The sequence below is a fragment of the Haemaphysalis longicornis genome, unplaced genomic scaffold (assembly GCF_048455015.1).
Source record: "Haemaphysalis longicornis isolate Haplotype H1 unplaced genomic scaffold, Haemaphysalis longicornis Haplotype H1 scaffold_1, whole genome shotgun sequence".
Lineage (NCBI taxonomy): Eukaryota > Metazoa > Arthropoda > Arachnida > Ixodida > Ixodidae > Haemaphysalis > Haemaphysalis longicornis.
Window position 1 is genome coordinate 386,997,535 of NW_027526203.1, and position 27,597 is coordinate 387,025,131.

Consider the following 27,597-nt stretch of genomic DNA (forward strand, 5'->3'; position numbering starts at 1 on the left):
CCGCCGAGGTGGCTCAGTTGCTAAGGCGTTGCGCTGCTGAGCACGAGGTCGCGGGCTCGATTCCCGGCCGCGGTGGCCGCTTTTCTGATGGAGGCAAAAAGCAAAAACGCCCGTGTGTACGAGATTTCGGCGCGCGTTAAAGATCCCCAGGTGGTCAAAATTAATCCGGAGCCCTCCACTACGGCGCGCCTCATCGCCAGCGTTGCTTCGGTGCGAGCTGCGCACGAGAGACGGGTCCGTCATACCGAAGGTTGATGTCATCAGGATACTCGGTATGCTCATTCAAAGTCGAGGGAACAACACCAAGACCATCGAGAACATGACCGGTAAAACGGAAGCGACGATCCGACTCCGCGTCTCCAACCGCAGGGGTGGCCTCTCCGAGCGCAACCTCCTGCGACTGTACAACGCCTTCCTAATGAGCCACATTAACTACGTGGCGGGTGCCCTCGACTGGTCCCGCACGGAAGAGAGTAAAGTCGACACGCTCATGAGGAAGAGCATAAAGAGGGTGCTCGGTATCCCCTTATCCGCAAGCACGGAAAAGTTGGAACAACTGGGCATCCACAATTCACTGGTCGAAATCGCAGAAGCGCAAAGAACCGCGCAAGAACAGAGGCTGCTTTCCACCAAGGCCGGTAGGAAGATCCTTGGAGACATCGGCTACGTGAACGAAGATTTCATGGATCACACTGCGCAGGTCCCCGGAACGGTGAGGGAAACGTTCCAGGTAGACCCATTACCGAGGAATGTACATCCCCAATATAACGAGGGGAGAAGGCGAGCCAGGGCCCGAACCATCTTACAGCTCGCAAATACAGGATCGGCCAAAGCTCTGTTCGTGGATGTCGCCCAGTACGGCCGCTCGGGCAGGTTTGGCATGGCAGCGGTGGATGTCAAAGGAAACATTGTCACCTCAGCGTCCTTCTATGCACCAAAGGCCACTACGGCCGAACAAATCGCATTATCCATCGCCATGACGGAAACCCGGTTTAAGCAAATCTACACGGACTCCCGCTCGGCGGCAAGAGCCTTTCTCAAAGGAACTATTGCCAAAGTGGCAGCCAGGATTCTACATGGAAGAAAACAAGAGACGTTCCATAACATCCCATGGTTCCCGGCCCACATGGGCCACGGAGTCCACGACACCCTCCCCAACGCCAACGAGTTCGCTCACGATCGCGCGCGAGAAACCGTCAGCCGCGGCGATCGAACAGGCCGAGCTCCCGAGGCCCCCAGAGAGTTCCGAGACGCGTTGCTCACGTTCAGTGAGGTAGTCACACAATACCAACTTACGCGAAGAACACTCCCGCTGGCCCGCCCTGCTCTCACACACCCACAGTCAGCAGCCTTTAGAATGCTTCAGACCGGTTCCTTCCCAACCAGGAGCCGGTTTAGCTTATTTCACCCGGACATTGACCCTCACTGTCCTCTCTGCGACGCAGCTTACTGTAACTTAGACCATATGCTGTGGCAGTGCCCGGCGTTACAAGAGGACGCCGAACTCATCACAGAGGAAGAATGGATCATGGCGCTCCACAGCGAAGACTACTACACACAACTCCGGGCTGTCCAGAAGGCCTGCGTTAGGGCGGAGGTCCTAAACCTCCCGCCACCCGCGCAGGTGCGGCCCGCGTCTACTCTGGACGGTCCTCTGGGCCGCTAGGTTAGACCTTCCGGACCTAATAAAGTTCAGTGTCTGTCTGTCTGTCTGCGTCGGTGCGTTAAACCCTACAATCAATCAATCAATGTTCGTAACTTCCATTGTTTACCCAACCATTCTTACTGCCATAAAAAGAATGTGAACTAAATTTAAGCGCAAATAGCTCGTGAAGCAAGATTGTAAGCCCTGCCGAACTTTCATTTGGTTTTGCCGGCTTCAGTAATCGCACAGCTGCCCATAATACGTCCTAGGTTCTAGTGTGGGAAATAAGGTAGTGGGTCGCATGGCCATTCTCTTTTTTTCATAATTATATAGCTTATTTGAGAGAAGTTTACATGAGAAGTGGTGTTGGTGTTATTCTAACGACGTAACCTTTCGAATGAAGCAAACTTGTTTTTTTTTTGTCTGTCTGCATGGCCCCTTTAAAGGTACATAAAGAATAAATACTAGTGTTTTATTCGAAAGTTTAGATGTTTTATGTGCAGCGCTTGTCCAGCAGCAAACGCTGCTTTATTTACTGAGAAATTCCTCAATTTAAGTCAAAATGATGATTCTTCCGCTAAATCGTATCTCGCGACGTCAGTGATGACGTATCCAGGGCAAGTACTTGAAACAAGTATGTCAACTAGTGCTGCAGAGGTCGAAGAAACGTCTTGCTTCGTTTACCGTCCGTTCTCTAGATGGCGCCACAATACCGCTCAGGCCCACTGTCCGCACTAGCTTTGTTTTTGTTACGCTTCATAGGAATCCTTTTGTGAAACATTGAGTATGCTCGACAAAAAAAGTCACGTAAAACAATGTCGCTTATGCCAATTGGTCAATCTCGTGTTAGACAGCGTCGTACTGCTGTGCATCTATAACCGGCATAGTGCGCGCAATACGCACTGGTGCTTCTATGTGTACGTGTACGTTCGTAACTTCCATTGTTTACCCCATCATTCTTACTGCTATAAAAGTAACAACCCCTAAATTTAAGCGCCCATAGCTTTTTATGCAACCCTAGAGGGCCTACCTAACTTGCGTTTACTTTTGCTAGCCTCAGCCAATCGCACAGCTGCCCATAATACGTCATAGGTTCTAGTACGGGAAATGAGGTAGTGGGTCGCATGGCCATTCTCTTTTTTCCTAATTATGTAGTTTATTCGGGTAAAGTTTGCGTTAAAAGTGGTGTCAGGGTTATTCTAACGAGGCAATCTTTCGAATCTATCAAACTCCCTTTAACTAATCTGCTCGAGATGCTCATTCAACTCAAGGGATGAGACGTTTAAGCTCGATGTCCAAATGATGTGTTCGAGTTTGATAGTGACTGCGTGCTAATAGCACGCTTTCAGGAGAGGACGTTCGCTTTCCAACGGGTCGTGCTTCAAAGACACGGGGAGCCGCGGAAGTTTTTGTTTGTAGATGTGAAAGATACACGGAACCCTAGCCATATAAGCCTCACTTAAAATCAAAACCACAAAACACGCACACAGTATACAGTATCAACCCTCTTTCGTGTGTTCTTGCCACCCTTGGAGGCCACAGCTAAGAACAGTCGTCCACGGACCAAACGTCAGCAGAAGTTTAGCAGGTACAGTCGGAAATCGTATCATGGCTTTCAAGCAAAAAAAAATATTTTTATGTTGTAGTATATGCATCACAGCGGCGTCCTATCTTGGGTTGCATTCCAGTAGAGATAATTCGATTCCCTACACACCGTCCACATTAGCTTGCCGCTAGTCAATCAAATCATTTCCCACTGACTACCTCTCTAGACGGCCACAAATGTAGAAAACGTGTTAAAGAGGCTATTACCACTTTATGCACAACTAACATACATAAGCAAATTACTATACATAAGCACAACAACTATACATAAGCATAAGTATACATACGCACATAAAGAGTGCGTATAATTGGAAACAATGGAGGAATAAACTTTTCTGTTGCCTCACAAAGAATTTTTTGTTCTTTTAATAACAACATAAACATCAAGAACACACAAATAATGTGTCGATGCGAGCTAGTTGGTACTCCATCACGGCAACAGGTTAAGCGCCAGGTACAACTGGAGGAAGGAAAACAGACAGGAAAGCACGCCCGTTGGCCCGTTTCCTGTCTGTTTTCCGTCCTCAAGTTGTGCGTGGCGCTTAACCTGTTCCCATGATCAAGAACACGCTCCTGATTTTTGTTACTGAGTTTGAGATGCCTATAGGGCACAATAAAACAGTTGAAATGATTAGTTTGCTGTGCATGTTTCACTAAACAGCTGAAGGGGCACGAAGACTGCCTTGATTTCGAGAAAGTCGAAGGGCAGTTGGCAGTACCGACGCTGATAGAATGCCACGTGTACCGTCAACGTCTCTCACGGTCTTCTCATGAGCGTATTGAGCCTTTCTTTGCAGCCGTTCTGACCAATAAAGTTAGAGAGTCAAAGAGTTCGCAATGGAAGAGGCAACGGAAAGGCAGTATACAGGCTAACCAGAGCGCAGATTGCCCGGTTACCGCAGGCGTTCACTTTGCACTCACTAGCGCAGGGTGGCAGGCGCCTGGGAGACAGGAGCCGTAACTACGACGCGGGGAGGCAGCGGTTGTCAAAATACTCAGTCGGCCAGAAGCGCCGAAGCATCGAGCTGGAGCGCGAGCACAGGCTCGAGAAACAGCAGACGAAAGAAAGGAAAGAAGGCAGCGGCGGTGGCGGCAGACGACCTTTCCGTCATCACAAACAGCCAGGCTCACGTACATAACTGGGAGGGGAGCCGGGAAAGGGAGAATGGCACGCGAGACTGCGAATCGAGACAATAGGGTTAAGTAATTAATAAACCCCTTTGGCGGGAATTATTTACTCCGCCTGCCACGGCGGAACGACAATTGGCAGCATGCATGGAGAGGGGCCTGACAAGCGGCGTCGACATTAAGCAAACAGGGCGCACTGGATCCTCGGCTTGTTGTGCTAAAGGCCTAACGGTAATTCGATTACGTTTCATAACATAATTGAGTCACTTGCGTCCCGTTCAGATCACATCTCTTTTTCTCTTCCTCGTTCGGGCTGTATTCCCGGCGTCAGTTGCGAGGGCGAGAAATACCAATAATGCTAAAATTCCTCGGGGCTTCCAGAAGAAGCGAAGCGGGTGCGCTAACGGGAACAATCAGAAATCAGCAATCGGAGATTGGCGCCACTGCGTCTCTGTTGAAGTGATTGCCTGACATGGCGCTGAAATAGGCTGAGCAGGTGAGAACAAAAGCGGCCGACAAAGACGGAACCACGCGTTGTCGTCGGGATTTACCCAGAGTCTACCTCGGCAAACGTCGAAGCGGGGTCGCTGTCGGCAATCGCTAAAATATCATTATGGCGCTTCCGACGAATCCGGGCATTACCCAACATAATTAAACTTTATTTCAGTTTTTGAAGCTTTTCGGAGACTTTTGCTCAAGAAAGAAATTTATTGCAGCAATTGATCTCGCCGGTATGACGATGGCTTAAGGGCCATCTGCACTCAAATTTTCGACAACGTAAAAATAATGCCACCTAATAGTACACATAAAAAGGGTGCGAAATCCAAATTTCTGCGTTTCAAACATCAACGCGCGCGACGCAAGCGGCACGCGACATTGGCGTTTTCGGAACCGAAACTGAACAGAAAAGGCGGCCATTACCGGCGGCCGGACGTGACGTACGTGATGGAACGGAAGCGGCCGCGCAAGAAGCGGCGGCTGCTCAGAGTCGCCTTCAAATGCGCGTGGTAGCGTCGCGTTTCGCACTGTTGTTTCCACAGAAGAACTTCCACTAACGTCTGCCCAGGACAATGGAGTTAGGCGCAACTCCGGCATCGCGTTGCTATCAACCGAAATGAAGTAGACCGTCCGTAATTTTTTTGCATAACTGCCGGAGTAAATATCCTAAGCAATGCGAGTAAAAAAACGGGCCCTAATTTACAAAGCTACTAGCTCTTACGATATTGGAAAGCAGCTTTCGTTAGCCGGCGCCTCAGCTATCACATCGCTCTCTTTGAACGGAACAAACCATATGCTGGCGGAGATCAAGCACTATTTCTACTCTACATTACGTACAATCAGCTTCACGAATATCGGCCCAGTATTTTTCGCCTTGCTGCACATCGAGAATCGAATTATAAAAGTGGTCTGAAACTATAAGCCGGCTTCCACAGCTAATTGATGCATTAAAACACGAAAAAGTTACCTCTATACCACTTTTTTCTACTTTCGCCGGAGACACGTGTGGTTGAAAACATTTTCCTTTCAAGTAAACTAAATCTAACGCTCTAGAAAAGTAAATACTTCCCTTGGGAATTGAAAAAAATAGCTAGTTTATTGTTTCAGAGAGTAGCAGTTTCATTAGCTTTCGCACTTCGCGAAGACGACGGCCGATATCTGCGCGGATGTATTTGTTACTACGAGAAAGGCTGATTTTGGTTCCCTTAGCAAGTGAGGCAAAAGTTACTCAAATGTTTATACCCGCGTGTACAACAACTCTAGTTAGGTCGTCAAACTTTTGGAAAGGTCTAAAGGATGGAGGTGGCGTTGGGGCAGCCAAAATATGGCAAATACTAGACGCGGAAGTGCTAGTGGTCAAGAATTTATAAAATATCGTTTTTTCTGTGGTAGATACAATAGGAATGACAAATGTAAGGCCAGTACGCATTTCGCGCTATTTCTTTCTTTGAGTAAAAATATTATTTTGAAGTAAAAAAATTTTGCTAACTCCAGAACGTTCACGAGCGTGTGATTGTAGGCTTCTAATCGCTTATATTGAATTTAAAAAAAAAAGTGCGGATATTGCTACCTATGCGGTTAGTTTTAAACATGTGATGGCGACGGCGGTACAGCGCGCTGTTGTAGCAGAGGAACCTCGGGCGAACGCGTCCCTGCGCCCGGCGGAGCGCCGTGCAAGTCGTCGGAAAAGCGCGAGGTTCACGGGACAGGTTCCCCTACCTCCGTCACCGCCCGCTCGGAACTTGTTTCGGCGACTCTCCGCCAGGTGCAAACGTCGTCTGCTCGGAGGTACTTTGAGCGACAGTACCTAGCGTGCTCAGAGATTACGATGATTTGGATTTCGTCATGGTGATTTTAAGAGCATACACTAATTATTAAATTCGGACAAAAGAAAAATTTGAGTGCAGTTGGCCTTTAATGATCACCGTGTAGTGTTGGGCTCTCTCATGGCTTTCGCCAGAGATAGATAGAAAGTGTTTATTAATGTGAAAATATTTACAGGGCGAAGTTTTGCCTCTCGGTAGAGGGCACAGGTCTCGCCGGGGGAAGAAGGAGTGAGAGGGAATTGTTGATTAAGTATGATAACAGGCTATGTACAGACTATGTATAAAAGGCTATGTACAGACTATATACATACGCTCTCAGGTTACCTACAGCCTATTTACACACACACGCACTCACGCATACACAGCCACGCACACAAGAGGGCTAACAGGGGGTGGATGGCCGGTGGGATCTGGTTTTAACAGTTCATGGGCGGGTGTTGAGGCCTGACTCGTCGAGGTACGAGAGGAGCAGCCTGAAGGCCTCCCAATGCAGCATGAAGGGCCGCCTAGGACGCAGGATGTCCTCTGCGGTGCTTAATGGTAGCCCCAGCCGCCGGTATCCAGACACCAGTTTGTTCCGGGCACCAGCGTACGCAGGGCAGGAGCAGAGGACGTGATCCAGTTTCTCGGGGTCGGGGCAGTGGGCACAGGTGGGTGTGGCCTTGCGGCCCTGCCTGTGGAGGCGTGCTGCTGTGTTGTAGCAGCCGGTGTGGAGCCGGAGGAGGAGGGACCGCTCAGTCTGGGTTATCCCTCTGGTGGGAAGGAGCCGCGGGGCCTCGCCGGTGGCCACTCGTTTGCAGGGGTGGCGGGCGGTCACCTCACGCCTGATGACGTCCCTGGCAACATCACAGCGCACCAGGGACGCAGAAACTGGGGCCGTTGGGGAGGGGTGGGCTGCTTTGGCTAAATCGTCTGCAGCCTCGTTCCCCGGTATACCGACGTGGGCAGGAAGCCACTGCAGTCGGAGGTTGCAGCCTTGTCCCTGCAGGTCGCGCAGCTTGGCAACCAGGGACATCTCGAGGTGGCCACCTCGCCCCCGTGGTGCAGATGTCTCCCTCAGGCGAAGTAGCGCCGGCCGGGAGTCGCAGAAGATGGTGGCCGCTGGCGGTGGGTCTTCTCGCAGCATGTCCGCGGCCAAGTGTAGGCCTGCCAGATCGGCCGCTGTGGAGCTGGTGGGGAACGGCAGCCGGCATTGCCGATGAGCTCCCCTGGCCGGGGCAGGGCAGGCAGCAGCACCTCGGCCCTCACTTGGAAGGACCGAGCCATCTGTGTACACCAGCAGTTGTCCCGGCGGTTCCAGGTCTATGAGGGCAGCCGCTTCCTGACGAATCCCGACCTCCGGCAGTCTCGCCCGGGACCTAACTCCTGGCAGCGTGGTAGTTATGTCTAGGGGTGCGGCTGCCGGCGGCGGTGGGGGCAGAAGGCACGCCCTCTGAGGGACTTCGACATAGTCCTCGAATAGAGCGGCCATGCTGCCCATGCGGGATTGGCCTCTCGAGCGGAGCCTGGCGAGGAGGTGGTCACCTCCAGGTTCTCGGTGCAGGCGCTCCACATGTCGCAGCGCTGTCTGCGTGGCGAGCAGCTGGATGGGCCAGCTTCCAGTTTCCGTCAGGGTGCTGGCCACTGGGGAGTCTCTTGGGAGGCCGACGCAGCGCCGAAGGGCCTTTCGATGGGCCAGCTCCAGGGTCTTCCATTGGGCGTCCCTGAGGTTCACCAGGGGGAGTGCGTAAAGAACACGCGAGACAGCGCAGGCTCTGTAGATCCTGAGCGCCCACTGGTGCGAGCACCCTCTACCCTGTGCCACGAGCTGGTTGATGTCCTGCCAGACCCAACCAGACCCAGATAGGGGGGGGGGGGGGATACTGCGTGTAACTTCCCCCCTCTCCCTTTTTTGTAGGCCAATCAGCCATCTCTTCCAATAAACGATTACTCTTTAACAATGTAACAAGGCCTAATATCCTCCCCTGCCAGAAAATGTCTCTATTAGCCCTTGCACAAAGTTATCGCGTTATACATATCCCTATAAAGTTAATTTTGTTAATTCATTCATTTGAAGGAGATTGGAGGGCACCACTCGCTGAGTTGGAAGTGGAAAATATAATACGACCAAATCTACTGAAGTTACCATAGCTATTTTCGCAGAAAAGCATGTATTGAGTTTGAAAAGATTTTTTACGACTCATGACAAAATTTTTATAAGCGAATATTGGTGTGGTGCGTTGCCTGATCAGTATTGCACGAGGAGAAAAACGGAATGATTAAGTTGTTTACGCAGGCCTGATAGGAATAAATTGATCGTGAGCATGGTGCCTTGATAAAGGAGACGTTAGAGGGGCCATGAGCACCCCATGCAACTTTACGTGATTGGGAACATTTTGCACTTCGATACAATTGAGTGCTGCGGAGATGATGATTTAATCACGCAGGAATTTGCATTAAAGGGACACTGAATTGATTCCTAAACCTCGTGGGATTACTTGGGGAAATTGTAGTCTCGAGTACCTAGGCCATGTTTCGAGCCCTCTCGGTGCGTTTACGCGACTTTATTTAGTAGAAAAATCAATCCAACCTTTATCCTCCTTGCCGACTCGAGATGGTTTGGCTTGACTGCGATACTGGGTGGCTCGCCGACCCTCCGACAGTCAGTCGGCCGGCCGGCGGCGGGTCGTCTAAATTCGTTCACTCAGTTGAAACTAAGCCCCGACATGATTTGTTCCAGGGAGAATGTGCCTTTAGTTTGTAAGTTTGTAGACTGTATTCAGACTGTATCATAGACTGTATCAGTCTGTGAAATCAAAGTAACTCCACACAAGTGCACATGCAATGCTTCGCTGACTATAGTACGCTGGTAGAAAACCTAAGACCAATGGAATGCGGTAGAAGAGTCAGCGAAGTGAATATAGGTACTAAGCAATTAAAATCAACCTAAACTTTTATTGTAAAGCGTAAAACCACGGGGAAGAAAGCACTTTATACGCTCGGTGAGCTCGGTCAGAAGCACAACCACACATTTTTGATCGCTTTTGCTGCCTAAGGACTGCAGTCGCTACAATAAAATATTCGTGGGAATTAGGGGGACCCTTTATTCAAGAAAGAGTCACCTAATCTGCACGGTATCCTGAAACTAAAGAAATAAACAGGCTATACACTATAGACTTTATATTTCCACCCCCGACAGCGCTGTTGTTATGTCCGAGTGGTCTGACGCCCTGCCATGAGGGCGCTGTTTTGCAAATAGCAAGTTCAAAACCCCGACAGAACTTTTTTGGGGGAGTATATTTTTTTGTACTTACGTTATCTTTTCTATGCTGAATTCACTATTTTGCGCTGCAACCTCCATCGCTACACGAGCGAGTTGACAGAAAGCGTACAGACTGACACTGACGTGTTGGCGAGTTCCCGTTGGGGTGGTTTGACATAAGCACCGACTGCTTGCGGGCACAGTGCCGCAACAGCCGACTCTCGGCCTGGTGCGAACACGCCTCTTACCGCACAGGGACAAATCAGACAAGCTCCAAGGGTGTGGGAGAATCCTGTCGCAGTTAAGCGTCACACGTAGGGCGTTCAGCCACTGCGTAGGTTTCGGCTAGTGAACGTCACGAGTCTAAGCGGTGTTGGCAGGCTTATCCGACGCGTTCTACAGACGAAAACATGGCAGAAGCGCAGTATGCCGATTCCAGAGATATCGAGAATGCGCGAGCAAACATAACGTCGGGTGCCAAGCATGTTGTTTAACAGAACCGAAAGGGAAACTGGTTTGAATTCCAATCTTGGATATCGTCTAATCACATCTCAACTCGAATACGCGTCACTGCTGTCAGGTGTTGCCACCGCCGCAAATGTCGCATGCTATTTCTTTCTTGTTTTAGGCTTTATAAATTAAATGCCGCTTTATGAGCCCGATAAACGATTAAAATTGTGTTTATTTGAGACATCCTATGCACAGTGGCGTAACTAGATAAGACGGCGCCCATGGCAAATATGTTTTCGCGCCCCACATGATGATAATGATTGCGATTATTATTATTATTATTATTATTATTATTATTATTATTATTATTATTATTATTATTATTATTATTACTGCTACTACTACTATCTGTATGCGATAACGGCCATTTGGATGTTTTGGGCAAGCGAATGAGTGATTACTTGATTGATTGTTCCCTACAGCGCATCCATGCATCGTACAGTACACTAGATGTCCGCAAGCTTACAAAAACCGCAGTGTCTAGGGTTAAGTCCGACGGAAACTAAAATTTAAAACTAAAGTTATGTCCTACGGAACTTAAGGATATTATTTAGAGTTACGTCCGATGGACCCAAAAGTTTAAATTTAAATTTACAACCGACAAAACTTTCAGCCAATGTGTTGAGTTATGTCCTACGAACCCGAAATTGAAATTAAAATTATGTGCGACAGAACTTTATGGCAGTGTTTTGAGTTACCTCCGGTGTAATAGCCTGTAAATGAAATTGAAGTTACGTCCGACGTATGCCACAGAAAAATTTAAGTCCGAAATGAAAATTAAACCGACGTTCGACGTGAGGTAAGCACTGAAAAATGTTTACAGCTGTCGGTGCTAAATACCGCCAGGCTCAATGAAATCTATGCAACATTATTGCAAGGGTCCGTTGTACGATAGGTGACGTCAAATTGGCAAACAACACGAATGTTGCTGATATACGGACTAACAGGGGCGAATTGCTAAATAATAGTTGAAACGCGTACGTAGGTTCGTCCTGTCATCGTAGATATATAGGGTGAGATTTTAGGACTAGTTTTTTATGCAATAATGAGGAACAATTAACATTTGGTCGAGCGGTTTGAAACGTGTTACTTATAGCCGTACAATGAGGCGATGTGCATTAGAATTCCACCTGGGTCACTGAAGTTCTCTCTTAAAATTTTTTTTATCCGTATGCACGTACACTTCTTTTCATATCCAACATACGAAAGGAAAGGAGAAGTGGGAAATTACAAAATAGAACCTCTTGTCGAGGGCGGCGAAGTTCCAGTTCATAGCGTCTGCAGCTCGTGCCGAGAACAAAGCTTACATGGGCCAAGAGTTTTTTACAAATACAATTAATAATTGATGCGGGTTAGAGAAGGTAATGCCTTGGTACTCTCTTATTCTTCCCAGGAAAGAAGAAATCTCAAGAAATTAATTATAATAGCTGGCTGACTAACGAAACATGTATTTTATGAAAGCGGCAAATATTATGGGCAGACGGGGTGGTTATTACGCCATATTTAATTGTGGCGCAAGCAGTCACTTTATATGCATATGTCAGTACGCTGATATCCATTGAAGTATAAAGCTGAAATGTTGTCTTGAAGGAATGGTTCGCACGCATTTTTTGTCCGGGAATTAAGAACATTCCAAGCTTTATTCTTTGTGTTTATAGAGTTCCACACTGAAACAGGTATATTAGTACCAAACTGTATATTGGGGTACACGCTCTACTGAAAATACATAGGTGGGCACGCGGTAAATGGTAAAGCAGAAAATTAACTTTATATTAAAGTGCAGAGTTATGTGGCGATCTTTTGATTCGTTTCTCTACTTGTCGGCAAGCCTGACGCGCATTTCTCGAGGAAGCTGCTACAAGGCTGTCTGCCTTGCGGTCCCGGAACAAATGGTCCCACTCACCTCTTGGGGCAAAATAACTCTATAAAACTTTACGTGGGTTATCTGTTCAAATTTGCTGTATCTTTCTGGAGTGCAGTTTATATTTTCTTTAGTTTTTCAATTTTTGTTTTCTTTGTTTTTCAGATTCCGTTAAACCGGTTATCTCAATTTACGCTATTTTAACGATTAAGCGCGGTGTTTCTGCCAACCATGCATTTTTGTGCTAGTGCAGGGCATTACACGATTGGCCCGTTTGGGGAATTTTTTTATTCGTATTTCTGCCGCTTTTCTCCGGCCTTTTTTATTTTTGTCTTCGCGTTTTTTATATTTTGAAGACGAATATTCTTATTTATTACTTCTCTCTCCCTTCCGTTATTGGATTTTGGTATGTTTTCATTTTTACTGTTTTCGACTTTTTTGGTTTATCAAAATATCGTTATTTCAATTATCGGCCTTGTCACTATATAACCAATGAATGTGCTACTTGCAAACACAAGGAAAAAGAAGCCACGTTGGAAACATCCGGCTACATCCATGATTTACAGAATATGTAGAGGCATGCCTCAGAAAGAAGCGCAATTAATTTCTTGCGAGCAAGCACTTCACGGGTGAGTGCGAAGTGAGTTCTCTGCCCCCTCCCTCTCCTCGGAAGTTTTCTCAGTCACCGCAACTATTTCCACACACGGCCAGACCCCACGCTCCCTTCCTATTCAAGATAGTTTGTGAGTCCTCCGGCCGTATTCCAGGAAGCCGCACCTGTCGCGGGACGCCGCTAGTAAGCGAGGTTGGTGACAGGCACAGTCCCGAGACATGCGTACGTCTGATCGCGAGCATCGGCTGAGCCACTGGTCAAGCCAGGCTTCCGCGACAGTCAGCACCATGGCCAATTTCTTCTAAATAGGGCAATGAGGGTCACCTCAAGCAAAGCAATATGTTACGAAGCAAGTGCGCTTAGAGCCACTAAATAAGAAAATTATGGCAGCCCGTTATTGTATTCGCTTCAAACACCGGCCGAGGGCTGCCCAGTACGCGCTGATTTTGATTGAAATGTCTGCCAATGGTTTGCCTGCTATTCGGAATAACAAACAACAAGGCGAGCAAAGGAAGCACGCGAGGACGTACATGTGCGACAAAAAAATTGTATACCGCATTTCACTTAAGTAAATTCAGCCTTAGCAAATATATAATATATCAACAGATGCAAAATACATTGCACAAATACAAACATATAAACATAAATACATTGACCCCCTTCCTTCCCTCATACAGGCGCTCATGCATAGGAGCAGTAGTGGTGGGACCATTTCTTCCTAGTTTGAAGTTGGGACCATTTGTTCCGGGACCGTTAGTTCCGGGACCATTTGTTCCGGGGCCATTTATTCCGCGCCCCGGAACAATAATGGTAACTCGTTATGGTTACCACGCAACAGAGAGGGAACAACGGCGTTCCTTCTGTAAACTTGCCATAGTTATAAGATTTGGCTGCTTTTTACACCAAGGCTTTAGGGCGCTGAAGCTAGTACAAAAAGCCAGAGACCGCTGCTGTGTTTCTCGTCCTATAGGCTGCCAAATTTTCCCGCCCGTCCACGAAACGCGCTTCCTCAAAGAAGAATAACCCCGCAGCGGGCCGCACCTGTCGGCAGGCTGCATGCACCTGGTGCGCATGGCCTTGTCTCAACGGCGGGTGCAGACGCCAATGAGAAACGGGCATTGGTGCCCCTTTAAATCGCGCCATAGGAATATATGTGAAAAACGAATGCCGGATTGCGGCTGGGAAAGACTGCGGTGAGTTCAGGACTGCCTGCGGTCTTGGCAATCGAAGGTTAGTAACCTAGAAGTTGACCTGGGCAGAAACAGTTAAAAAAGGTCGCTATTGCGTCCAGTGCATATAGAGCAATCGATACAAGTATGGTGTGTTTTGTGAAATCAAATAAAATCAATATGAAAGGCCCGGATGTCCTCCTCTGTCATTATTTACTTTAGAACGCGTCGGCACGCGACACTTTATGGCCAAGGCGCGGTGCGAAAGTATTGGACAGGTGCGTGCGACCACTTCGTCGGCATGTCCATCTGCGCGTCTCGGATTTACATGCCGCGAAGCGCGCGCTGCACACGGCATTGAAGTGGCATGCACGTAAGCGGCGCGTAATATACAGTTAGGATTGGCGACCGCTTGAGGCGCAACAAAGTACTACCGCTTGCCTGTTATTTGACTATAGTGCGTTTTTTTTCGTGAGTTCTCTGTTATATTTTTATGACTAGGCAACACGAGAGGGAGCTGGATAGGTTTCAAGCTTGTCCCCTGACGTTCCCTCCTGTAGTTTCCTTCTCCCATGCAGGCATGCCGCATAGGATGTTGCAGTTAGAATGTCTGGAGTATGTCGGGTGCTACCACAAAAGATTTGTGTGGCAGCGTTGATTTTGGTTCTTTTTATCGCCAGATAATCTGCTTCAGGCGGTGTTCATATTCGTATAATATACTTAATTCGATGTGAGTTTTGAATTGCTCACTTTATTTCGCCTCAGGATTATCCGGCACTATATTTTAATAAAAAAAAATCAAATGTAACGTTAACGTAGCGACAAGTTTCAATGTTGGAAATATAACTGGAACGCGTTCCTTTCACAATGAACTTGCAATTGGAGCTCGTTCCAAACTTTGGAAAGAACGAGGAACGAGCTTTTGTTCCTGTTTGAGAGGAAGGTGTACGACCATTACTGTCTGGGAGGTAATGGTACGACACTGCGGCCCCTCCCTTTTTATCGGGCGCCGACTGCCAGGTGCGGCGTCCTCTGCTCCTTTGTGATATTCCGGGTCGCCTGTGAAGTGTTCCGTACGGCCGATGTGCTTGTTTTATTTTCGCACTGTATTTTTTTACGGTGAAATACCTGGCTAGGCCCGGCGTAACTCAAATCATTCGGTTGAAGTTACGCCGAATGTGACATTAATTGGCAATTTTGCGTTTCGTCGAACGTAACAGTCGACATTGGCTAAACGTTCCGTAGGAAAACACTTTTGTTTTCAATGTCGGGATCCCTTGGAGGTAATTCTAGTCACTGCGTAGAAAAATAAGTGAAAGAAGAAATGGAGTTTGCTGGTACGCTGTTGTGGCCTCGCATTACACGAATAAGGCGACGCTCATAAATTATGTACAAACACACAGAAGAAAATGACCAAGTACGCATGTACAAAGTTGTTATCGTTTTTCGCTGCCTTACCGTTAAACGGATTGCGCAGAATATTTATTCATACTTCAAATCTGCATAGTATGCCCACATTTTGTTATCAATGCTAATGATGCATTCAAAAACTCGTTCCTGCAATCACTTTTGTCTCCTGGTAGCATCCATTGCCTCTTGTGACGCCAGTGCTGATGATGTTCATCGTGAACAAGTTGTCGAGAAACGCATTCGTTGAGTTTGAAACTCTTTAATTATAATTAATTAATCAATAACGCAAATAAAGAAAACTTCTATAATGTCATCAAAGTTTCTTTTTACAGTTCCTTCTCTTTGCACACTCAGCAGAGCAACATAAGAAAGTCTGTCGTGGGCCCCTGTGGCCCGCAAATAGGAAAGTATTAGTTTTAGATTGCTGAACGACTTTTTACAGCCAGCGATATGGAAACGGCTATGGCTAACGTTATCTGAATCGCGACGCGAAGGTTGGGAAATACGTTGTCTTCCCCATACTGTAGGATAAATTTCAGAAGTTCTTCAGGTTTTGATAATCTCCCGTCAACACGCCGTGAAAGCAGCAATGGGCAATCTAAAGTCTCCTCATAGAGGTCCTGCGCGCTACCGTCGGAACTGTAAAACTCGTCAAAGGTGTAACAATTTTAGATGCGACGCTCAGAGCATCTCTTGTCGGCGACCCTGTCCTTCCTGCGTGCGTCCGTTGTTGTCCGCGGCGTGCGTCCGTTGTCCGCAGCCACTCTCCCGCTCTCCTCTCCGATAACGAACACTCTCTCGCGAGGGGCATTGGATTGGATTCGATTGGATTCGATTGGCTTGGCTTGGCTTGGCTTGGATTGGATTTGGATTGGATTAAAGTGGATTGTGTTGGATTGTGTTGCGTCATAGCCGTGGCAGACGCACTGGCGCCGGCGCGTGCCCAAGTGAGAGCGTGTGCGGCCCAGCGCACTCTCACTCCGCCGGTGGGCAATGCTGCGCGCGGTGCTGCGCGCGGTGCTGCGCGCGGTGCTGCGCATGTGCAGTACTCTCTCTCTCTCCGCGGTTTCCTCTCCTTCGGGCGCGCTGCGCATATATAGTGCCTAGAATATAACCAGTGTGCCGCTCTCCGGCGGCTTTTCGGTCGACGGTCGCTCTCCGCTTGCGCTTGAACCCCCCCAGCGTCGCATCACACCAGGGTTCCCGCGAGGGGAGGTGGGCGTAATGTTGTTCTTAGTTCGTTCTCGTCGTCACCGTAGCACAGCGTGTTTATGTCCAGGAGAAAGCCAAAGTTGGAATCGGTGTCCTGTAGGCCAGAAACGTCTCGTCCACTTCAGAATGAAGACGGTCGAATGTGGATTTCATGACCGTTTGTATTTTCTGCTTAGCCGTTCACGCCTCTCCTTTCCACTTTTCACCAGCCATCGGTTTTTTTTTCGTCTCGAACGCCTTTCAACATTTACATCCCACGACTCACAGACACCAAGCCCTTCATCGAGTGACTCACTCACCAGCGTTTCCCTTTCGTCATGAAACTGTTCTCTAAAAGCGTTCATGTCTAAAGCAGCCTCGTAAAAGTTAATTCTTGAGCCTTTAAACAGGATCTATTTGAAACAATATCGTGTTCCAAAAGCCGAGCAAAAGAAAAACATCATATCTTAACATCCGCTGGTGCAATAGCTAGTGTGCGATCACTTCTCGTTTCATTAATTCGTTTCTTTGTCGTTATTTGCCATAACTTAGAAAACTTCAAGTATGTCTTTACGGTACCTACTGACTGGCATTACAGCTTTGACCCTTGCACTCCGTCTCCGACTCATACTTGACAACAATAGGCTCCGCGACTTTTAAATACCAGAATCTCTACAATTCCCTGAACGTTGTTCACCTCGCCTTGTAAGAATACCTGCAAAGGGCTAACCGAAATATAAGGGCACAAATTTTAAGCACCCCCCCCCCCCCCCTCTCGCCGCTGCTGGAATACAAACGAGAACACATGAAAACACATGCGAAAAGCACGCACGCAAGTACACCGGATATCATCCCGTGTTGCCTGCCGAACTCTCTCATCCGGGCGTACCTAAGTATTCATACATGTGTGCGGCGCTTCCCGAGAAGGAGAACAGTTTAACTGCTTGAACAGCGGCATTGTAACACAAGGATAGCTGCGCGGAAGGCGAGGACGAAGAGAGGGGGACACTCCCGGGGCGCTTTGGCGGGATATGCGGGGGGCGCCGACGCCTCGTGTGTGTCCACCACCACCTTGTGTCCCTTCTCTTCGTCCTCGTTTTCCGCAGGGCTATCGTTGTGTTACAATGCCGTACCAATAACCCCAAAAAAGAACCCTCTCCAACAGTGACTTCTGCAGCTGCACCGGCCTGCTATTGAAAGATAGCTCCGCTGCCATTTTTCCCCCTCGGCCACAAGTTGGGCAGACTCGGCTCGGCGCCCCCTCCCAAGTGGCGCCCGGGGCACTTGTATCCCCCTGCGCCCCCCCCCCCCCCCCTAGTTACGCCACTGCCTATGCAATGCAAACAAACACGGAAGTTTGACAAATTAACTTTAGTGTCCCTTAAGAGGGCAAATTTTGCATTACCCCTTCGTTCCCTAACCCCATCTACGGGCCAAAAAATTCTTTGGTAGGCAATTGGGGGAGCATGCAAAATAGGATTGTAAGTGTTGACTACGCATGAAGAGACGCAGTGTGATAGGAAAGTATAATTGGAATCCTAGTAACAGCTTTGTGGGGCGTTTCACCTCTGCAATGGCCTGATCGCGGGTACCAGTGGCGTAGACTTCTTATTTTTCCGGGGGGGGCAGACCTGGAGTGCGCCTCGAAGCGGCGAAGGGAGGGGGGGGAGCAAGCGGTTGGGGGGGGGGGGGTCCCTATGAGATGACACGTCATCACCCCGCAACAAAGAGGCTACCACTAATCATCATCATCATCATCATCATAAGGGGCACCTTCAGCAGTGAGGGCCTTTTACATTGCGTCGGCTAACTACCAGGTGTCCCCAAATAAGACATCCCGCAAATCTATGAACCGTGAACTTCAGCGGTTTGACGCATCCAGTACAAATTTCTTTGAATACGTGTTTTACCGGTCACATTTATTCAAAAATATTGCATGACTGAACCATCAGCACAAAAAAACGAGTCGATTTGTTTTTTTTAATGGGCAGTTCGGGGGTAAAAAGAAAGGGACACAACCGGGGCGCTACGTGCTGCTAAGTTCATTTTCGTTAAGAGCCCCCGAAACGGGTCTGACTTTGACCACTCATTTTTATATCCGTGAGTGTGTTGTGCCAAAGCGCCCGACACAAATTCGCTGCACCTGGCGACGTGCCGATGGCGGGGTTGATTCGCGCATAGGTCAAAGCGCCCGCGTCAGACGTGCCGCGACTTAAGGCCGACCTCCATGCAGCGAAGTTTCTCGGCGAACTTGGCGCGGCGGACGCCGGTGTTTGACGCGCCGCTCAGTTTTCGTCCACCCCAACCTCCATGCAACGCGACGCGGCGAACGCCGCCGATGGAAGACAGGACAGGAAGTACAACGAAGTACGAGGCTGTGATTGGCTGCGGCCTCAAAATTCAGTTTGCCGCTTCCGGTCGCGTTCGCCGCCGCGCGTTCGACATCTAGCTCGCGTAGATCGCCGGTGAACAGCCGTATTTTCGACGCGGGCGGCGGAGCGGCCGCCGCCGGGCGACGTTCGCCGCCTTTTCGCCGACATTTCGCTGCATGGAGGTCGGCCTTTAGAGGGAAAGGCGCCGCAGAGTCTGCTCTCCCTTTCCCATCGCGACGGCTGGACCAAATCATGCCTGGGACGAACTAATCCCTGCGGACAGGCAGCAAATAGCGCCTGGATACGCTGCCGCAGAGTCGCCTTCCCTTTCCCGGTTGTGGCGGCTCGGCTGACGCAATCGCTTCACCTCCATTCGCCAGACTCATAATTCGGCCAGTGATAGCTCCGACTAGAGGCATTAGAACTGCACGCGGCTGCAACCGAACCCTGGGGGTATAAAACCAGCCCGGAAGCAGCGGTCGTGCGGCGGCATCTCATCGAAGGCCCTGAGTTGAGAAGTGCTCTCGGGCTTGTTTTAGCCATGTAACGCTCTTGCTACCTTTGTATATATTGTATATAAATGCTGCTTCAAATAACCGTAAGCTCGGCTACTTCGTCGCTATGGTCTGCGCCACGTCGATAGCGGACTGGGCAGGGCAACGTCGCAACAGTAGTGACTGAGCTGGGATGGCCAAGTCCCAACAGTGTATGTGTTTTGGAGGCTTGGAGCGGGTATCGCTCGCAGTCGACGGCCGCAGTGAACCCAGTTGCTGCCGGTGCTTGGCAGCCGTTACAGCACTGCCCAACTGCTCTGGCGTGCTTTGTGACCTCGAAAACAAAGTTTGCAGACAGGCTTTTCGGAGATGTCATAGCTTGCACTGACGTCACTGTATTCCCGTGTTGGTGCGTTGGTTGCACAGTGGAAATCTACAGCTCTTGGTTCGAGAAGCGCTGATGAAGCTGAGAGCTATCGATAAAAAAAATGCGGTGGCGTCGTTATGGGCAAGCAACATGTTTTACGAGACGTTCCAAGACGCGAGCTAAAGGTAAAAACCCAACGTCTGGCGTTGGCGTTCATCATATAAAACGGCCCTTTCACGAGGCCTTCCACAGTGCGAGCTTAAACTCTGCACAAGTTGCTAGCGAGGAGTGGTCGCCCCGCCAGTAAACAGCAGATGAAAGTAGGGGAAGAACAACCACCGAAATTCACCGTCGTCGTCAGCTTCATCATTACACGGTGGCATAAATGAGAAGCAGCGCATCGGGTTGCCATTCGAAAGCAAAACGCTCCTCCAGCAGCAAGATGCCAGAGCTGTTCGAAGTATGCGAGGCGAAACAAGGCGTTACACGCGTTCGACTGGACATTATGATGTCCGATTAACAACCCACAACCTGCACGGTGGGGCTATATGCTCACTTGTAAATGGACAGCACGAGGACATAGTCCTACCAAACCTGAGCAAAAAGTTTCAAAACGGGAGCCTAATAAAACCATGTGGTTGACGCAAACCATGCAGTCAATTTGACGCGAATCACGTAAACTAACTGCGACTGTTTAAATGAGCGGTTCCGCTCACGAAACAACTCCAGAGCATGACATGCATCCATGGAAACTGCTTAAGACCGGAAAAGAGCGACTTCGGTGCGCGTAGTGCATGCATTGTGAGCAGCCTGCACCGCTTCCCCTAAAACAATTTGAATGAAGCAAGCGGAACGAAGCAGCTACGCGTTCCCAGGCCGCGCATTTGTAAATAAAAATAACTGCTCCAATCAACAGGTGCTGTAAAAACAGAGCAACTGTGGCCGCGCTTGCCACCGGGACCTATACGCCTCGAGCTTCGCGATCGCTGCGCCGCCTGCCGCCGCTTCTCCGCGGCGTTGACGGGATTTGCGCTGCGTGGCTGATAGGGGCTCGTTCAGTGTGTGGGCTCTGTTTCGCTTCTTTTCGCCATTCCGCGCCCTAAAACAAACTTGTTATGGTGACGTCTATGGGCAAAGAGTACGTTAGGTCACTTAAAAAGCAGCTGCGTCTTCGTAGAGTACGCGATCGCCTCCAAGAGCTACCCGGGGACGCGGTTCTGCGCGCTTCGTCGCCGCTCTTCCGTGCGTCGGCGGCGGCAGCAACATATCACCCATGTCACCTCCAAAACAGCAGGCACAAATGAATTCTACTGTCGCCTCGTTTAGACCTGATGCTGGCACAATGAGAGGTTGGCTTCATTTTGCAGCGTGGACAACGAATGCGGCTTCGTTTAGAATATATACGTCGCAGAAAAATATTTTTCGGGGATGTGATTAACCATTCTTGGACAAAGACTTATACCTTTCATAAGAATATAAACCATGCGAAAATGTGAAGTATATTTCAAGCCTGTGCGTCGTTAAATATGTGCCCACACACGCAATATAGCAAGAACCAAAGCAAGTTAATGAAACCACGGAAAAATAAATGCTGTGCAAGTGCGGAATTAAGAAACATAATAGCTCTAACGGAAATGAAAAAAAAAAAGAAACAGTGCAGCTTCTGACATGCTAAATACGTTCGTCGAAACTCAAGCCAGGTAGGGTTCACTAGACCAACAAATACACGAAATGCACTGCTATTTCGCGAGACATCGAAGGGGGGGGGGGGGGACGCTGTGTACAAATGCGGAACGGAATCCAGCAATGAACGTTTTATTAATCCCACACACAAATCTCGCGTTCACTTTCCTTTCGTTTTTCTACTTCAACGAAGAGCTGATCGTACGGCGCACGCATTTTTGGAAGTATACAGGGTAGGCTGTTCAACAAGCGATGAAAGGTGTCGTTGGAAGAGTGTGGTATGTGATAAGGACCTCTGATTTCAGTTTCTGCTTCATTCTGCAGGCTTCTTGTGCCATATGACGATATTTTAAAGAAGCATTTAGCCACGGACATGGATTATATTTTAAGCCCGTTTCCGCGCTGCTCGCAGAGGATATATGTAGCAGATAAATGTTTGCGGGCGCTCACGACAAGGCGACTCTGTCGTGTGCTGATCCCCGAGTATAATTATGCATAGTCCATTGTACTTTTGTTGAATATTCCCGAAATTAACGCAGACTGGCTTGTAAATAGTGGTGATCAATATCTGAGGTATATTATCGGCAAACGTAACGTAACTGGCTTGCTGTCAGGTATGAGTGCTCCGCTGATTATGTAAGCGCACAAAACCGATTTAAATCGTAGTTTATAGCCGTATGAACACCTGAGGAACCGGTGGTTACGGAGACACGGTTAGTAAATTCAGGTCAGTGTAACTCAATCGGCTCCATCATACGCCGGTTCCGCGACGCTGGCCTGTGACACACACCTGGCGCTTATACAGACCGAATATACCACACTTAGATCGCGTCAGAAACATTTACACTGTGGTAAACATACCCCATTTGCGAACAGAGTGACTGCTCCACATAAACATGGATTTCAAACGCCCGCAAACGGTAAATCTCAGTCGTGAAGGGGCCGCAAAAGCAGCGGCGGCACTGGGAAGCGGGGCGCGGACTCCCCACGGCCGGGCTGGAGGAGCGGCGGGCGCGCAGTTTCATACGGCCTGCGCTTCGGGTATAGTTCCCACCTTTCACCGCCGCTAGTTCGTGGCGCTTCGGACCAACCCTCGCCAGTTGACCCACAGCACGGGCGGGGTAGATGAGCGGTGCGCGCGGATTTGCCGCTGCCCTAGCCCTGCCGTGGTTACAGGTGATACCTGCCAGTGTTAATTTACATGGGCGTTCTTAAAATAGTTGATTCCTTACCCCCTTCTGAATTTTGGGTCTATTAGGGTCAAACAGCCTAACATTATCATTCGGAAGCGCCGAATCAAACATTTGAAAGAAACATTTCAACGCGGGGCGCATGACGAAAAATATGCGAGGTCTTCATATCTTATCAGCGACTGTATTATATGAAAATGGTGAGACAGGCAAATAAACACGGCACTTTCCGTGACTATAATATCATTTCTTATTTTTTTATTTTTCCTTTCGAATGATGTCTTGGTTTGGACACGCACAGAGCACGACCAGTGACGCGAATGATTTCCCGTCGAGGGAGATAGGGTTATCGCTTAGCTAAACGTGATTCTGCTATTCACGCTCCGGTCGGGCTGAGCGGCCCGGCGGCAGCGAAGCGCACTGTCAAAAAATTCCCCCGCATTTCCCCGAGGGGGAGAATGTGAAAGTGCGAATGCACGGTTGTCGGCCCGCTTGCGGCGCTTGCGCTCGGCCCCCGCAGCCCACCCCCTCGCCGCCTTCTCTTCCATCTCTTCCATCGGGTTTGTAGTATCACGTGTACACCACGCAGTTATCAAGCCGCTATAACGCCGCTGAGTCGCCAACGCACGCCGCTGACGACGTAGTTTGAATGCGTTAAAGATATAAGGCGCGTCTAACACTGATATCACCGTCGCGTCTGTGGCTTGGTCGGTAGCGCGTCGCGCTGCGGCCCGCAAAGTCCTCGGATCGAAACCTGGCGCCAGATGCTGTTTTTTCTTTAAAGAGCACTGCGGACGCCGCCGCCGACGCCGGCGGTGGATGGTTTGGGGTCGCTTATAAAGAGCATTCGCTCTTAAAACACACAGCTGCGCTCGGCCAGAAGCGATGCGTCGACTAACAGAAAGGCGGGTTCGAAGCGCCCCCACTGTAAAGAATCTGCTGTATTGGTTCCTTCTTGGGTGCGCAGGCCGTATGAAAGTGCGCGCTCGCCGCTGCTCCAGTCCGGCCGTGGACTCCCGCGGCTGCTTTCAAAACGGGCCGCTAGGGGGATTTCAGTGGCGCCCCTACAGGCCGCGCTCGAGGCGTATAGCCCCCTCGTTTTTCTCTTTTCACCGCGACCGCTTAGCGAGCGACCGCCGCAAAACGCTAACAGCGCCAAACAAGGACAGGCAAAGGAGGGAGGTGCAGTTTTCGTTGCCTGAGTTTACCATCCTTGAGAGTTACAGCGCCAAATGTCTGAAACTCGTACACGTACGTCCAGACTTGAGTTTGTGATAGAACTTGTTTGCACTGCTGTACTCACGAGTGCATGTACTCACGAGTGCAAGCATGAGTTCTGTACTCACGAGTAGTGGATTTACCCCTGTACTCAATCGTCATCATACTAACTTTTTTAATCTGGGTGTGTACTCACTCATCATCGTGCTCACTCGTGAGCTTGAGTACAAATGAGTACAAATGAGTGTACTCACGATCGAGTGCGCCGACCTATGCTCCCGACAAAATGTCGCTTTGCTGGCGTGCTGCTGAAGCCAAGCTATGGTGGCTAGAAGGGCCACCCTCCTAGCCACCATAGCCAAGCGCAGCGCTACATTGTTGTCAACAATCCACACACTGAGCACGTCTAACTCACCGTGAAAAAAAGCGACACGGCCCTGCGTTTCCCCCTGCCCATCGGGAGGACGGAACTGTCTTTCAAGATCATAACCCTTATTGTAAACAATAGTTGGCAGACAGGACGGCCAACAGTCCGATGTCGACGGGCGCAGAGCCGAGCCAAGCGCTTAAAAAAAATCCTCAGCCGGGGCCGGAGGGGGCTCTGCCCCCCCGTAAAGCCGTCCGGGGGGGCACGAGCCCCACTGCCCCCCCGTAGTTGGCGCTTCTGGCGGGTACCGTGCTTTTTTTTTCACGCGATACAAATCGTGCTGAGGTTTTAATATAACTGCTGACCGGACTTTACGGCTAAATCTTAAATGAAGTCTAGACATTGCCATGAGAAAACGGAAGAGTTGAGTTCTGGATATTTCTTTATGCAGTTTTGCGGCGCACGGACCAAGTAGAGTTAGCAGCGCTGTTACAAGAGCCACGTAGAAATGGAGCCACGTTTTAGCCAATCATGCGTTTGTTTTATATGGTTTCCGGCAATCCACAAACTCAGCCTTGCGTGTGACCTTGCGTAGTGTCATCAAGCAGTTAGTGCAAGAAATGCCTTCAGGCCTCTCAAGCGCAAAGTATTGCAGCAAGGCACAGTTCCTGCAGCCCTCAAAAGTGAGGCCCAAGATCTTGGTGCGGGATTCTGGTACGATTAGTGTTCCGTTCACGATGATCACGGGGACTTGTGACTTCTTAATTCATTCATCACTAGCGGATGACCAGGAGCTCCAACTTTTGCGGCAGATATCTTTTACATGCTACGACGTATTTCCGCCAAAGCAAGGGGGCCAGGAAGGTGTAAATGCTTCGGCTCCCCCAGCCTTCACAGTATTTACGATCATATACGTCATCCCGTACGCCACACTCTCCAAAGCGGACTTGGTCAAACTCGATACGTTATAATACGGATAACGTACACACATGGGCTCTGGGGCTCCCATGCGCATTTCCACGTACACATTTCTCGAGCTATTAGCACACAACACAGCTGGAGAGTTTAGCGAGACTTATTTGGCCAACCAGAAACAGAATGGCGGGCACCGCTGCGGACACGAACCTCAGCAGATTGGGCATGTCCGTCCCACGATGGCCGTGTCAGGACATGGCAGATGTCCCTACAGTCGTCAAACCTAAATGAGCATTCTCCTGCCAAGGAATATGCCTCCGCAGTTCAATCAGGGAAGGCGGGAGCGTAGAGTCTGAGCCCTAGAGAAGATTCGCGAAAAAAGCGGTGATGGTTTACAAGGGCGCTTTAGGTTATGCCCGATTGAGTGCCAGGATGACTGTGGTCACTGCAGCTTCAAACACACGAGAATCCCCGTTGCTAAAGCCCCTCTTCTGGCAGAGGGCGCGGTGATTGCCTCGGCAATGGCACACGAATCATCCTGAATGGTCATCACAGACTCAGAGAAGGTCTGTCGTACTTTTTTAAGAGGCAGAATATCAAGAACGGCCGAGCTACCGGGAAGAAAGGTAAGCTTGGTATGGACGCCAGCCCACTCGTCGCTCAGCGGCAACGACACGGTACACACGACGGCCCTAGGTTTTGCCTACCGGGCATAGCCAGACGACTGGCAGGGGACGGCTCTCGATCTCGTCAATATAACCGCTTTACTCTTTGTCATAAGTTTGGAAAACGCAAGTGTCCCACTCCCACTCGACGCTAAGTAAGGAGAGGGAGGAATGGAGAGAGGGAGGGAGTAAACTTTATTCAGGGTTAGATTTTAGGTATTCGGACAGATGTAGTCCAGGTTGTAGTTCGGAATGCTTCAGCGATACAGCGCCTGGTTGATTCGGTCTCCCACACGAGTGTTGGTCAATAAAGACGATGACCTGAGTCATCCAGTTGGATTCAGAGGCTTTGTTTTGGTGTATCGGAATCATTCGGGGTATTGGCAAACTATGCGGCTATCGGGGTAGCAGCCGAAGGTCTTGATTGTTTCACTCATTTATTGCCAATTTTTCACGTAATTCTGCTGCCGTAATATCCTTGAAATTTAAGTTTGGCAAGGTAGACCGCCCATTCCTAAATGTTTTGATCGCATGCTCATAAAGGGGCCGCTGCTGTTCGGCAGTCGGTCCGGCAATCTGCTGTCCATAAAATAACCAATGGGAAGTACCCAAAAAGTTCTGCAGCACCCTTCCCGGGAACTCGGAGTCCACCTGGTCGAACGCTGCGCGTACTTCCCTATATATAGACTGAAGGACCCTCCTTCCGGTGTGAAAGGTTCGCGAACCTGACCCCGCCCGACGAAGCGACGCCGACACACAAGGAATAGAAATCACCGGTTTATTCCCGGCAACAGAAAGACATGTGGAAAAAACATCCGCATAGAATAGAATGGTTATGGGAGCATCGCGACATAAGAAAGTCAACTGCCTCCCCTGTGCAAAAAATAAGACGGTGCTTCACCAACACTCACAAACGTGTCCGAGCACATTGTCCTAAGCCACACCGTCCACGTCCACCAGATGTGCCGCTTAGTCCCGGATGGCCAAGGGTCGGGGTTGCGGTTCATGGCCTCTTTCCGCTCCCATCCCGGCGATCCGTTGCGGCCGCGCTGCGTCGTCCAACTCCCCTTGTGAGCGCCGCTTTTAAGCCACTTGGTTGGTTGTGCGCATGTTCCGGGTTTTATGCGCACTACAACGTGTCTGTTGCGGCTCACTGTTCATCGCACACGCGCGCACGGGCACATGACACACTGACGTCACTATCGGTGTTCGACGCGCGCTCACTGCACTGTAATCACCCTACGCGGGCGCACGTAGTGGCTGCGTCCCTACAAGACATGGATTTTAGGCATCACAGGAAGAATCCAGGCATGGACCTAGGCAGCCTCAGCAACCTTGTCGCGGTATCTGGCTTTCATAACAAGAAAAACTGTCCAAATTTTGTGGCTTCGCTACTGTGTAAGTGCATGGCTGGGAAGAAATAGGAACTTTTTTATTGGTAAACATGAATCTTGACGAAGGAGGAAACATGAGGAAGCATGACGAAGCATGAAGGTACCAGCGCCGTTTAATATTGTGAAAGTATTACTGGCCCAAGAAGCGAATACCCCAGGGTTATGAGCACCGGATGACCCCAGAATTCTATGTGCTTTCAACTAAAGAAAAATAAAAACCATGTCAGTCACGAAA

The 27,597-nt window shown here is 49.4% G+C and overlaps 1 pseudogene; it reads right to left on the minus strand.

Annotated features, from left to right (window-relative positions):
* Nucleotides 1–7,515: 7,515 nt before the first annotated feature.
* LOC144160784 (uncharacterized) lies at nt 7,516–26,975 on the minus strand (annotated as a pseudogene).
* Between the last annotated feature and the right edge of the window lie 622 nt (nt 26,976–27,597).